The sequence below is a fragment of the Bufo bufo genome, chromosome 1, assembly GCF_905171765.1.
Source record: "Bufo bufo chromosome 1, aBufBuf1.1, whole genome shotgun sequence".
NCBI classification, from domain to species: Eukaryota; Metazoa; Chordata; class Amphibia; order Anura; family Bufonidae; genus Bufo; species Bufo bufo.
Genome location: NC_053389.1, coordinates 484414605 through 484430663, shown reverse-complemented (window position 1 = coordinate 484430663; position 16059 = coordinate 484414605). Strand labels below are relative to the sequence as shown.

General features: G+C 40.9%; 1 pseudogene; it reads left to right on the top strand.

Moving 5' to 3' along the window:
- The window catches only part of LOC120985545, a 124577-nt pseudogene extending 110046 nt beyond the window's left edge, over positions 1–14531 (top strand).
- Positions 14532–16059: the final 1528 nt, after the last annotated feature.

The window sequence follows — 16059 nt, the reverse complement described above, 5'->3', positions numbered from 1 at the left end:
ACGTTTCCACCGGTTGGAATTCCACGCTCCATAAGTTGGACTGACTATACGAACAGAGAAAGGCCGACAACGATTTCTTGATGATTCAAGCGGACAGGAGTACTCCTCTGTGTAACTTTGATGTCAGCCAGTGGCAGCTTATGCGTGACACCTGCCATTTGCTCAGGCCCTTTGAGGAGGCCACGTTATTTGTCAGTCGCCAGAATTACGGAATTAACTATGTCATTTTACTGCTTCATGTCCTGGAACAGATGCTGGTAAATCTGGCTGGTCAGGGGACTGGAGATGTGGCGCCTAGAAAGATGGCAGCAGAGTTTGACACATTTGTCTGTCAAGATCTCTGTTTATAGTCAGTGAACAGGAACACCATTTATCGCAAGGATATACAAACACCAACCGATGGGGTGTTAAGAAGTAGGTCATCGGCACGAAGGAGCAGCCATTTTCACAGCCCGAGGTATCCTCCAGGAATCTTAACCTCTGCACGTCGACGTTCTGCATTGTGAAGCTTGTCTAAAAGAAAAATCCTGCAGTGCACCCCCTTTGAGAAAACTGTTGATCCGGCACAGGTTGCTTTGCTCCTTCAAAAACAATGGACTCTGTACAGCGTGACACCAATGTATAATTTCTCATACACCAGACTGAAAGAGTATTCCAAGCACCTGTCTGCCCACATAGCTGCCGGGAAGCAGAAGGGTCTTGCCATTGAAGGAGGCTCAGAGCTGAACCTAAAAGCCAAATTTTCCTGTTTGCCTGTGGACTCACAGGAAAGGACAGAGATCATCTAGCTGTGCACATTCAGATTTTATCCAAGCCTCCACTCACCAAGGCAAGCACAGAGGACTGGATTTTGTGGACGGGTTGGTTCTGCAGGACGTACACAGAGGACGATCTATTGGAGGTGCTATAAAAGACATTTACTTGCCTCTCACTCTTCCTGTATAAAGGGTCTGAAGCGATCATGGCTATCGTAGGGACGTGGTTCCATTGAAACTTTGACTGCTTTGGTAAGCTGGTGATCAGATCTCAGGACAAGTGATGATCAAGCATGCTCAGCTGAACACCTGTTCAGCTCGAGCATCTCGATGCTCAGCACATGGCGGTACTCGGCCGAGTACCGCATGTGCTCGAGTGCCATTCTCGAGTCTCCTCCCCGTACATTTCTTGGTTGCTACGCAGCCAATAAGCGTGCAGGTAAGTACTGCCCTCATTGTAATGCCAATAGCCATGTTGGCTACTAGCATTACAGTGATTGGCTGGCCGGGACACATCATCGGGTGCTATATAGCACCCGATGACTCATGTTCAGCTCATTCATAGTCAGGGAGAGATGAGCATAGGAAGGGACAGAGAGTGTAGGAAGTGTAATTGAATATTTTTTTGTATAAAAATGTTTCAGAGACCCAAAATTCCTTGTAAAGACTATTGTTTGACAGCAGCAATATATGTTTGTAGCGCAACTTGCGCTAAATTGCTCAGTGTAAAGGAGAGCTGTGCATAGGAAGGGACAGACAATGTAGGGATTGTAATAGGAAGATTTTTATACAAAAAATACTTTTAAGGAGTATTGTGTGTGACAGCAGCAATATATATTTTTAGCGTATCCTGCACTAAATACCCTGTAATAGGCCGTGGCGAACAGTTAAATTATTTGCGCCACATCTCCTGTTTAAAGTGTGCGCATCCCTAAAATATCAGTAACATCCAGTGTACCTTTTTCCATATATACTCTGCGAACAGTGACATTATCTATGGTACCTGTCCTGTATAACATTTCCTAATCACAAATACATTTGTAAATTTTTTTTGCTCATACACTTCCAAATCCTAAGCTACTGTACGTGTGACATACTTTCAAGCATATATCACATTCAAAATGAAGAAGGCGAGCAGTAAGGGACGGGGAAGTGGCCATGATGCTGATGGTGCACGCAGAGGCCATGGCCCTGGGCGCAGAGAAACTGTGCCTGCTGCCAGAGCAAAAGAAAAACAGTCATCCACGATACCTAGCTTCATATCCCAGTTTGCAGGGCGGCACAGGACCCCACTCTTAAAGTCAGACCAGTGCGACCAGATGGTCAGTTGGATTGTAGAAGATAATGCTTCCAGTCAGTTAAGCACCACCCTGTCTTCCACCAAGTCCTGTCTCAGTAGCCAGGAGTCTGGTCAAAACAATCCTCACCCTGAGCCTCCTTCCTCCCACCATGTACAGTCTGGTCAAACAAGTGATCCTACACTCGAATATTCCGAGGACCTCTTTTCATCGTCATAACTTGATTTGGCTCTCTCGCCCAGCACGCTTGAAAAGGGACATGAGATCGTGTGCCCTGATTCCCAACCTCTTAAGCATCCACAGTCACAAGAACTTGACGATAGGGAATGGCAAATAGGGTTTAATGAGGTGGATGATGATGAGACACAGTTGCCAATGAGTCAACTGCAATTACTGTCTCAAGAGGTTGACGAAGTTTTCAATCACTGAGGTTGTTGTTAGGTCAACAAATCAGGAGGATGATCAGAGTGAGGAAGTGGAAGAGGAGGTGGTGGACGATGAGGTCACTGACCCAACCTGGGAAGGTGGAAAGCCGAGCGAGGACAGTAGTACAGAGGGGGAGGGATCTGCTGCACCGTAAGAGGCTGGACGAGGCAGTAGGGTGGCAAAAGGGAGACGGCGGGCCACACCAAACAAGCCCGCAACTGTTCCACGGAGCACCCACTTGCGGAAATCTCCCTTGCCAAGCGGTAGATGATCTGCAGTATAGCGCTTTTTTGAGGAAAGTGCGGACAACAAAAGAATAGTAGTTTGCAACCTGTGCTATACTAAAATGAGCTGGGGTGTGAACACTAGCAACTTCACCACCACCAGCATGATCCACCACATGGCATCCAAGCACCGTAATAAGTGGGACGAATGCCTGGGTCCACAATCTGTGTCTGCGGGTCACACCACTGCTTCCTCTTCTGCTATGTTACATGCTGGCCAAGCCAATCCCCTGTCGAAGCAGCAGGCCCGGATGCCTCACTGGACCTTCGCAAGCACCATCAGCTACCACATCCACTTCCATGTCCCAGCAAAGCGTCCAAATGTCCTTACCCCAAGCTTTTGAACGCAAGAGAATATACCCAGCCAACCACCCACAGGCCATAGCACTAAATGTGCAGCTATCCAAATTACTGACCCTAGAAATGTTGCCATTTAGGCTTGTGGACCCTGAGTCCTTCCACAGCCCTGAGGTTAGCAGCCGTCCCGCGTTACGCAGTCCACAGCCGCCACTATTTTTCAAGGTGTGCCATGCCCGCCTTACACCAAAATGGGTCCCGGAACATCACACGTGCCCTGACCAATGCAGTTACTGGGAAGTTCCACTTAACCACAGACACATGGACAAGTGCATTCTGCCAGGGACGCTACATTTCCCTGACAGCACACTGGATAAATGTTGTGGAGGCCGGGAGCGAGTCGAACCCTGGGATGGCACAGGTGCTACCGACGCCAAGGATTGCGGGCCCTACGTCGATCAGGGTTACTGCCAGCACCTACGTTAGTGGCTCCAAACCCCACTTCTCCTCCTCCGCCTCCTCCTCCACGTCCACCTCTGATTCATCTGCGTGCAGCACCAGTCAGTCATCAGTCGGTAGCTGAAAGCAGTGTAGCACTGCAGTGGGGAAGTGGCAACCGGCCGCGCTGAAGCTGATATGCTTAGGGGACAAACAACACACCGCCGAAGAGCTGTGGCAGGGGATAAGAGACCGGACTGAGCTGTGGCTCTCGCCACTCAACCTACAACCAGGCATGATTGTGTCTGATAATGGCCGTAACTTGGTGGCGGCTTTGGATCTCGGCAAGCTCAGACACATATTATGCCTAGCCCAAGTGTTCAACCTTGTGGCTTAACCACAAGGCTCTCCAGTGCCCCTTATCTTCACACCTTGAACCAGAATATAACACTTTTTGTTTACCGCCAAGTCTTTTCCTGGGACTCTGTGCACATCAGTCTTTATTTTTATAGACTTCATAAATATCACAGTCTCTAGAAAACATTACATTTCCTGTTGACTTTAGTCTTGATTGAAGATATTTTCTTTTTTCCTATTACTACACCAAAGTTGGTGATTATAGCTAACTTATATTATCACAGTATACCATACCATTCATTTATTACCATATGACATTTCAACATACAGATGTTTATATATTATTGAAAATATTTTCCTAATACAAAATCCTTTATCTAAGTGTAGCCTTTTTATCTTTATTTCTTCAGTCATATATCTTTGTGTATGTTTGTGGGATTTTTATAAATAAAAATTATATTGATTAATTTAATTGACCACACAAAATATTTCTTTCTACTGTGAAACCAAATCTTTACCTTTTTTTTTAATAAAGTAATATTCTGCATGATATATGATATATTACTATATTAAATATCATTGTATTCTTCTACTTTAAAATATAACTGTAAAAATAAACCTTTGTTTAGAAAAGCAACAAATATGTATTAACATAATCACTATAGCTGAAATGCCTTCCAATATAGTTGACCCTTATATTTGAATGACCATTTATGAGTTTCAATTCCTATCACTGATCCAGAATTAACTCCTTTTATATTTGGAACCTCTGTAGAATACAATATCCCAAATTACAGTAACTCCATGATCACCAGGTAGTTCATGTATGTCTTACTCACATATCCGTATTATATGATTAATACAATTGTGTAATAGATAACTACATAATATTTCATTATGCACTTGTATTTGCATACTTTCTTCCATATACCAATACTTATTGACTCAAATTAACAAAATTTGACTATTATCCTTAGACTTTAACTCTTTAGACACATGAGTCTGCCTTAACCATCTTTGACCATCACTCCTGTATAAACAAAACGTGAGTGCTTTACCATAAGGTAACCTAAGAATCCTGAAAACCTTACAAATGTTTAATTGGAATATATATATATATATATATATATATATATATATATATAATTCATTCACATTAAGACCAATATATTACTATCATGCATAAAATATATCATATCTTCCTATATATGAGGATATAGTTCTGTATATAAGGATATAGTTGTGTATGTGTGTGTAATATCAATAATAAATCATCACTATAAATAAATAAAACCACTTTTAAAAACCAAAATAAAACAAACAATCTTATAAAAAGTAAATTCCATAAAAATATTACCATGAAACATTTGTAAATTAAATTGAAAAAATTACCTATGAATCTTTATCATTCTATATACTGGATTATCAAATATTTAACTTAATATAACTTATAATGTTATAGGACATTTAACCTGTAACAATAGGATCAAGTGTCTTCTTGGACATATGTATCACATTACTATTATAAGGCCTCAAAATTATCCTTATTCTTAACACAATTTAGACAAATTTCCAGTATAAATGTTAGATATATAATTGTCAAGTGATTAAGAGTCATTATAAATCATTATAAATATTAAAATCTGACCATCTTTTAACTAATAATTGTTTATTAATTTCTAACTCATATTTTATGCTCAGTCTTAAAATATCATTCATACATACTCATATGTCACATACTCACATAACACATACTCACATAACACAGCAGCTGCTCACATCACTCTTACATCATCACATGCTTATATAGCCAATTAACTTCAATTAATACAATTATGTAATAGAACCCATACGTATGTATATTTTGTAATGCAAATTATAAAAGAGATTTCAGTTATAAACCTGAAATACTTCATTTGTGGACCACATATAAAAACTATTTAGTATTTTGCATAAACTTAAGATCTTTGAATTTCTAGAATTTTGCCTTCCCATACCATTAACCAATTCTTAGACAACACAAATGTCATCACGTGTCCTATCAATCAACTGACCACATGGTTTTAATCGCCATGGCTGCACACAAGACAAACCATGCTTCATGCTTTTCCAAAAGAAAGTTATCTTTTTAATATCTTACATTTTGTATTATTTTGTTAGTCAAACATTGTTACATAGATTAACCATTTGATTACTAGACATTCCATGCAATTATGAAACTTATTTAGCAATGTGGAGAAAATTTCTATGGAAGGAAGATTTCACACATTTCGGTCAAATGCTGCTTCATAAGAAATCTTCTACTGGAGAAAATACAAAAATAGAAATATTAAATACAACAGAAAAATATTTCCTAGCAATATTATCTGTAGAAAGAATATACAAAAATATTATTCCTCTATTCTGTGACCTTCTATGGTTTAGAGAGAAATGTCTCTAGACTCAAGACATATGAGAATAGGATTCTGTTACTTTTACAATTATAGCTTCTATCTCCTATACCAGGCATGCTTAAACTCTGCATGTCCTTGTACAAAAATAGAAAAGAGAGGATGGAACCATAATCTAAATGCATGGTTTATCCTACAATGTGTTGAATCTGATCTTACAATAAGTATCCCATTCCTCTGTATATACTTATGTATACCATATAATAATTATGTCCTATTTGTCTCATAATTAATCAGAACTTTTATATAGCTAACTTTAATGGAATTATTCTCTTCCTATCTCTCAGGCTGCTCCTTTAGTGTATTATTCGCTCAGGACTCAGTACTAGGTCCTCTACTCTTCTCCCTCTATAGAGCCCCCATCGGACAGACTATCAGTAGATTTGGCTTTCGATACCATCTCTATGCTGACGACACCCAACTATACACTTCATCCCCTCCATCGTCCCTGCTTTAGTCCAAAACACCAGTAATTGTCTGGCAGCTGTCTCTAACATCATGTCCTCTCTGTATTTAAAATTGAATCTCTCAAAAACTGAACTTTTTGTCTTTCCCCAATCTACTTAACTTGATATTTCTATTTCAGTCTGCAGCACTATCATAACTCCTGTGCAACATGCCAGCTGTCTTGGGGCCACATTTGACTCTGATCTTTCCTTTGTTCCCCATTTCAATCACTTATATGCTCTTGTCGTCTGCACCTCAAGAATATAGACAGAATCCGCCCTTTTCTTACGGTGGAAATGGCAAAAACTCTTGTTGTTGCCTTGACTCATTCTCGTCTTGACTACTGCAACGCATTACTAATCGGTCTCCCTCTCACTAAACTCTCTCCCCTTCAGTCTGTCCTAAATGCTGCAGCCAGGCTCATCTATCCATCCAACCAACCCCTACACTGATGCTACAAGTCTGTGCCAGTAACTTCACTGGTTGCCCATCCACCACAGAATACAGTTCAAACTTCTCACCCTCCCCCACAAAGCTCTTTACAGTGCTGCACCTTCATACATCTCCTCCCTCATCTCCATATTTCACCCTACTCATGCTCTCTGTTCTGTTAGCGACTTAAGATTAATAACATCCATAATTCGTACCTCTTATCTCCCATCTTCAAGACTTTTCTTGAGCTGCACCTACTCTCTGGAATACTCTGCCCCAGAATTCTAGGTCAATTCACAACTTCTCCACCTTCAAACGTGCCCGAAAAACACATCTTTTCAGGCAGGCTAATCAAGCTACCTAAAATGACTTTTACCAGACTAAACCTTTCCCCAACCAACTCCTATGGCCTAACTCGATCCTCTAGTAGTGCCAAACCTGAAGCAGATCGGACGGCACTACTCCTCTCAGTTCAATAATGGCTCAAATCCTACTTATAACACTCAACTACTTTATGTGTCACCCACAATTCCACATAGATTGTAAGCTCTTGCGAGAAGGGCCCTGACTCCTAGTGTTTCAGTTGTATATTAGCCAGTTTTGTTTCATACATGAACCTTATGAATTTGTAAAGCACTGCGGAACATGGTGGTGCTATATAAATAAATGTTATTATTATTTATTATTATTATCCAGTCTATGTCTTTCCTCAATAAACTTATTTCTAGCCAATACTTAAACCTATTCTCATTACCTCTCTATTGATGAGATCCTGGAATATCCTGCTCAAGGTGACTGATTTACAAATTTCAAAATCTCTTAATTCATTTAAGAAATCCATTGACTGCTTTTTCTTAAGTTTTTCATTAATGACAGGAAAATTGCAATGAGCAGGACACTGGATCGTTGGGCCTGCTATGCAGTGGGTCATATTTAGGTGTAACTAAGTTTGTGACGCCAGTTGCAGCTTGCGCAGGTACTGTAAAAGGGCCCTTTAAGATGGTATGAGCACACATACTAGGTTAGGAATGCCAGAGGGGGATATTGTCTCTGTATTGTGTCAACAGTGTCTCCTACCTGTAGTACGGCTGGACTCCTGTATCCTGGCTCACATGCAACAAAATTGAGTGTTGTAAATAGGAGTAATGTAGGAATGATGGAATTCCACACAGAAAAGAGGGTCCAACTTGTCTTTACTTGATGTTATAAGAGGCAGCTTTAGATCCATACAATGTTACAGCAGTAGTCTTTAGGTCCCAGCAGGTATTGGCAATATGTGGCAGGAATTATATCTATATATTCTGCATCTAGTACATACGCCTTTAAGAATCTGGCAGGTATCTGTCTTCTGCTCTGTCTATGTTCTGCTTGGTTTGGGCCTGACTAGCTATGGAGGTACTTATCTTCTCCTTGTATTTGGAATCTGTACTTACAGGACTGCTCGCAGGGAATGATGGTGGTGTCCTGGAGATCTGATAGTTCTGAAGTCTGCTGCTTTCTTGGTCATCCAGCTGAGGTAAGGGACTCAGGCTGGGAAAGTTGATCTTGGGCCTCAGCAGAGGCTTGGATCCCGGGTTATAGGAAAAAATGCGTATAGCAGCACAACGAAAAATTAAAGTCTTATCTTGTGGTGGTGCCAGCCGTGTTGGGAGCCAGTCAGAAGTTCCCCCTTGGATGCGTCATATAGAAGAAACCGCAGCACTCTCCTGTCTTCAATTCAGTGGAATTTATTTCACCAGCAAAAAAAAAAGCGACGTTTCGACCGTAAAGGTCTTTCTCAAGCAACCTAGGTTGCTTGAGAAGGACCTTTACGGTCGAAACGTCGCATTTTTTTGATGGTGAAATAAATTCCACTGAATTGAAGACAGGAGAGTGCTGCGGTTTCTTCTATATGTTGGATCCCTGGTTGGGGTCCCTGTTTCTGGGAGCTCCTATTAACACAGCCTACCCTAACAGGGGGTGGCTGGTACACTCCTAGAACTTTCTTTCCTCCCTCTAGAGTAGGATGTGGGAACATTCCACTCCTCCTCAGATAGGGGGAAGTTAGCCTGGAATGGTCTATTCCAGTCTAGATATACTAACTGGCTTGGTTCTGCTACATACTGCTGCCACCTGCTGTTGTACATGGATATCACAGCATAAATACAATGCAACAGACCTGAAAAATACACATTATGGGGAAAATGATGCAAACTTATACCAGATGACAATATACATACACTTGACATTATGAAGCAGGGGACCAGAAGTTTAGTGACATACTTCAGGATGTTACATAATCACATGTAAAACCCATCTGGTTTTGAATGTCTATACATTTCTCCTCTAGACAGGTAACTGCCTTTGAAATCTGAGCTTGTTCCCTCTGTAGATTAAGCAGTGGAGTCGTTCTATTTATATCTACCTCAGAAATCTATACAGTGACAATTGGTGTCTGTGGATTTGTGTGTATGACTGATTTTATCATATGATAGGGTCTAAACATTACATGTAATTTTCTGCGTTCCTCATAAAGAATATCTTTGCTTCTTTTACATGTATATGATATTTTGGTCTTTTTAGGCCGGATTTTGTCTATTGTTACATCTGCCTTTGCATATAATGGAGACTACTTCATATTTTTCCTCATAATGTCCAGAAACTTTGCAGCCTCAAATGATGTTTGTTTCTCTGATGCCAACACTAAAATAGAAGACTCTAAAAATATTTACTTTCTTACAAACATGTGAATGATATGTAAACGTTTGGCATTCTCAATAACCATTTTGTATCTCTGTTCAAACATGGACATAAATCCAAATGTGGATTCCTTTCTGCCAATTTTTAATTCCTTTAGAATTTCATATGTGGGTATGCTGTCACTTCTAGTGCACCAAATCGGCTCTTTTAATCTTTGTACATCATTATGAAAAATCCATTGAATCATTATCATCAACCTGTTTCATTGCTAGACTCCTAGAAAAATTCACAGGAAGCCACAATCTCAATAATCTATTCTTTTGTTCATTTGATAATTCAAATTTGAGTGGCTCTCAAAAATCTCAGAATTCCTGCACACATGAAGGTTTTCATCATATGTGGGGATTTCTTGGCATATTTTCATGAATTGCTTCTGCAATTTTAATTGTAAGCTGGCCTCTTTAATATGCAGTGTTTGCTGGTGTATAGACTTGTCATTGTCTACTGACACAAGGTCACCTTCAGCAGAGATCTGAAATGTCTTCGCTTGTTGTACTGACCCTTCCTCATCCATACGATTAAGGTCACCTTCAGCAGAGATCATACATATATGTTTCATCTCATCCTGCTGAGTTCTCAAATCACCATTATTCTTCCTTTTCTCTACTTTATTGCCATTTCCACCCTCAATTGATGCATCTTTACAGATCGCAGCATCTGTGGTTGGAACTTCACTAATACAATTATCTGACAATAGTCTGTGAAAAACCTTTACCATATGGAAAATATTCCTTATTTTTTCTGTCTCTATTCTGACTAAAATACGTTCACAGTAGTCTATTTTCTTGTTTTTCTGTTCACATTCTGCATATAAATCTAATCATATCTTCTGAAAATCTTTTTTTTCAGTATGAATAAATGTAATCTAGTTGTAACGGATCTCCTGGCACCCCGACCGGGTATCTCCATTGATGGATGCCCCTAGTGCTTCCTGAGGACTCCAAGCACTCCACTCGACACCATAACTGCCACAGATCCCACGAACCGCCGAAGCTTGGTTGAGGTCTTGCCGTCTCCTACCTACCCTGGATCTACGACAAGGCTCCAGGCTCCAGTGGGAGTAGTTATAGCCAGGGGAGTATAGCAAATCTTCAGCGTATAGCAAACCCCCAGTGTCGATCAGTTACCCAAACACCAGCCTCAACATGATGACGGGTAAAACAGGAACTCTCTTTATTGAACACACAAGCATTGACTTATATACACATTTTCCAACAAGGTTACCACCCCGGTGGACCTGGTTGGGAACTGAGGACATGACATAGCAGCCAATCCTTTACAGCTTCATAGTTTAAACACAAAAACTAACCTTATTCCACAAACACAATGGCATTGTCTGTGACACAATTAGCAAACACAATGAATAACATGCAAACAGACATCTTTACCCCCTCCATAATGAATGAATAGGGAGGGAGGAGATACATATGATGGGATTATCTCCTGAGTGTATCATATGGTGATCTACTCATCTAGGAGTCAGTTGCTATTATAATCAACTATCTTAGTCCCAACACAATCAGTGGGAGTCTCAGTGCAGAGTTAACCCTTTTTGTGTTGCTGAATCCACACCAGGCCTTTTTAATGGGCAATAGGAAATATGTGGCATATAAATGACACACATAAATCAGGGTTCATAGTTCCTTGTAACCACAAAAGGTCTTAGGGGGTCTCCATAGTTCCATACTCACAACCTCAGTAGATTCAAGGCTGGGCTTCCGTCATCAGGAAGTCTTGGAACATCTGGCAATTTTTGTCCTCCTTCAGAAGATTCTTCTTAGATTCTCCAACTTATTAAAGCTTGATAATTATTTTTGAGTACTCTCTTCCCCCTCTTCAAGCTTCAATAAACGTTATGGTAGCTTGCCAATTGTAATATATCTCCAAATGTAAAATATTTATGTATGAAAAATATATCAACCTAACTTGGTAATCCTCTCCAAATCTAGTGTATGCTTATTTGGAGTAAAGAACACCTGGAGGACTCATCACCAGGATTCAACAAGAGTTATTTAAAAAATGAATAATGCAATTATTAATAAATAAATGAATAATGCAATTTATTTTCAGTCTTCATAAGAGTTGATTACTTACAGAAATAGTTTAGGTAAAGTCTTAATTTATTGTCCATGAGTGAATGTTGAAAGTCCTTGAAGTATCATTGTTGAAGGCCAGGAATCCTCTTCTCAAGGCTCCATGTGTCTTCATCTCTAGCCGGCAATAACAACCCCCAACAGAGTGTGAGAGTGAGAAGATGACCACCCCTTGTCATTTATTCCATAGATACAGGCGTGTCTTTACTAATGTATAGGCTTATACATTGTCATATATGGTAGACTTCAAATATAGTTCTTGACGTTCCCATACAGACCTCCCATCACCCTTGTGTATCACTATAAATGGTGTCACTGTGTAGTGTAATACATACTTTATATTAAATACCAATTAATATTATATCACATATTATTTAACAGTCAGCTCACCTGCAGGCCCGCACCTAAAATCTTTTATAGGGTCATATCACCTGCAGGCCCTTACCTAATTATACCTAATAGGTAATTTGCGCACATTCTGCCTTGCTTGGATGTGGTAGCCGTAGCTGTTTCTAAGGCCTCCTCTCTGGAATCAAACCCTGATTCCCTGTTACCCCTGGTCACCGTGGGATGGGCTGAAAATAACATTGAAAGTTGATAGGGCAGACATCTGAATGGATCGTCGCCATCACGGGGACATGTGATCGGCCCCAGGTTATCTAGAGTCACCAATGCAGCAGCAGGCCCTCGCACATAATGTTTTAGATGGTCAGACCAGCAGGCCCTTGCTCCAAATGTTTTTGAGGGTCACCAGCAGGCCATCAATCATAATTTTTCAAGGCTGTGTATTATGCCCTCCTTAATGTGTAACAAAGGGTGCATTGGAGTGCCGGTTCATTGTATTTTTTTGGCAGACCTTTCACGTAGAGCATAGGCTTTATGAGTGTAGGAGTCCCACTACATGAACAATTGTACCACAATGTGAATGAGGCCCTCCTTTTTGTGATATACAGGTGGTGTCGAAGTGCCTATTCCTTAATCCCTTTACTTTATATACAAGTAAATATAAAGGAAAGAATGTTTCCTAACAATTTTTCCTCTAAAATCGATTTTATCTTAGGTTTTGTGCGTATTATTGTCAGTCTGTAAAAGTGGCATACTACTTGGACAACATGGTTCCCAGCAGCGACCTGGGAGTCCAAGATGCATCCAGACATCCTCCTTATGCTGTTCCCAAACCATTTCGGTGGTGTTTCCATCAATTTATGACCTTGTCCTATGAACAAGGCACCCTCCCCTCTACAGAGCAGGGGGTGCCTCGTTTAATGCTCGGGTTCTCCCATTGACTTCCATTATACTCGGGTGCTTGGTAGAGCACCCGAGCATCCCGATGTGTTTGGCCCGAGCCCCCGAGCACTATGGTGCTTGATTAACACTACTCAGGACATTACGTGGCAAGCAGTGATATTGTCACGGCTGTAAGTGAGCAACTAGAGCATACACAGAAAATAGAGCCACTGACCGGACCCAAACTAGGGAGGATAAAAGGTGACCCCTGTCAGACCCTCAAAGCTTTCCCTATGCTGCTAAGCACATACCCGGATCCCAATGGTGGAACGAGGCATGCCCGCGTACCTAAGACTGATGACCACTGTAACCCCTACAATAGTGGAAGGGGCACGGCCACCGGTGCCCTGCTCAGTATATGGAGGGAACCGTGGTCGCCTCGGATCCGGTCAGAAAACAAACAGATACACTACAATGTCTGCACACTTAGCTGAAGGTGCTGCGGCAGCAGAGAAGACGGATCCAAAGACAGGTGGCAAAATCCGGAGTACTTGCTGCAGCAGAACAAAAGTCCAGTGAAAAGATAGCATACAAGTGAAGATACTCAAGCAAGAGCTACAACTCAAATGAGAAATATAATCCACACTCTACAAAAGGAGGAGGGGTAATTTAAAGGCAGAGAAATCAAACATAGGAGGAACAGCTGGAAGGAAGGAAACAGAAAGTAATGACCTTATCCCAGGGGCGGAGAAACAGAGCAGTGAGAACTCCTCCAAGCTCTGGTAGTGACATCATCACAGGGGTGGAGAAACAGAGCTGTGAGAACGTCTCAAAGCTCTGGTAGTGACAGATATGGACCGGGTATGACATATCTGGATCAGTGTCGGCCACAGAGCTTGTTTTCTCTGTGCCCGTCAAACCTCGCATGGACATTTCTTATGTCATCCAGGACTTCAAGACTTTATGGAATGATATTCATAATTCAAACTACGAGGTGAAATTGGAGGAAGAGGACAATTTATTCCAATGTCTTTACTCGCAGTTCTTCAGATACTACTTTAAAATCCACTTATCAGCGACACAGCTTGTCAAGGTGAAGACATCTGTGGCATCAGCGCATTGTAAAGGAAAAGTGAAGTTCCTCAGTAAGGACTACTTAATCCGAGTGCTGGGATTAACCAAGGAGCTGGCCATCAAAAACATCCAGTATTTAACACATGGACGACTTTCATATCGGACCTTGTCCACAATGTTTGGGACCCCCCCCCGGACGTTTTACATGTCTTAGACATGATCTCTGCTGTGCTTACTACATGTTATTATGCTTCTTACCATTCTGTTACAGCGGCTTTGAGACCTGCACATAGTAAGGCTTTTATTTATAAAGATTTTCGGGTGTTGCCTGTACCCACCAGTCACCTTTCAGCTTTGATTGTGTAGCCTGCACTGTAGGAATGAGCTGGAGTTGGTGTGTTTGCTGGACTGTCCTCCAGTTATCATCCATAACCTCATACATTTCATGATCATTATGCAATAACATCATGGTCACCCCAACACTGGTCCTCAATTCATTCTTGTTGATGAAGCACATTTGCTTTTTAGTTTCTCTTTTAAATCTTGTGCTTTTGCCCCTTCTGTGTTGTATTTTATGTGTGTTAATATCCTGTTTGTTAAATAAAGGTGTTTTTTTCTCCCCCATTCCCCCCAAAAAAGCTAAGAATTGGCTTGTAATTTGGTAGCCAAAAGCAGGAGTAGGTACAAAACACAGAAGACTTGCAAATATTCTGTTCACGTGTCAACTTTGTTTTGGATCCACTCCTGTTTTTTTTGGCATTAGCAATACTGATGGATTACTGACTAAATGCTGACCGAGTGAAGCTGGATGCTCCACAGACAGGATACATTTTTTTGTGGGTTATTGTTCTGATGGATCAGAGGAAGGGCAAAATAATCAGTGACATCAACACAAACTTATTGCTGACACCCTCTCCACTCTGCCAGGGGGCTCTACTTGTATAAGCATTTAATAGAACAGTTTCTGTTGACATCTATGTGGAATCAGCTGATGACAGTGTAAAAGGAGTGCGCTTCTTTTTAGTGCTGAGCTCATACTTGAGTTATTTGGTCAGTTTTGGCCCCGTGACTGCCCAAATCAGTGAAGTGTGCAATTGATTCTAAGAGCGGCGCCTGTCATCTGCATGTCATATAGACTCACAGTATTATTTCACTACCAAAGTAGACTCCCTATGTGTGTTACTGCAAGGCAAAGTGTTTTACACCACTATAAAGGCGCTTTGCAGTCAGGAAATAGACTTTTTTTTTGTAATTTGCCACAAATAAATTTGGATCGAACCAAATTTTTGCAAAGAAATTAGGCGAATCGAATTTTTGAAAAATTCACTCCTCCAAAAAGATAATATTTAGAGATGAGCAAATTTCTCAAAAATTTGATTCAACCATTTTGGTGAATTTTACGAAGAAATTTGGTTCGATCCGAATTTATTTGTGGCGAATCGGGTTAAAAAACTTCTGTTTCCTAGCTGCAGAGAGTCTTTATAGTAACACGCATAGGCAGTCTGCTATGGTAGTGAAACAATACTGTGAGTCAGTATGACATGTAGATGACACTCTTAGAGTCACTGCACACTTCACTTATTTGGGCAGTTACTGGGCCAAAAATGACCAAGTAACTCAAGTGTGAACTTAGCCTTACAGGTCAATGTTAGTGCCAGGTATAAAGAACTGTGCAAAGGCCCAAGATTAGGGATGAGCGAACCCGAACTGAATTTTCGTAAAATGTTCGGTGTTCGGCGCTT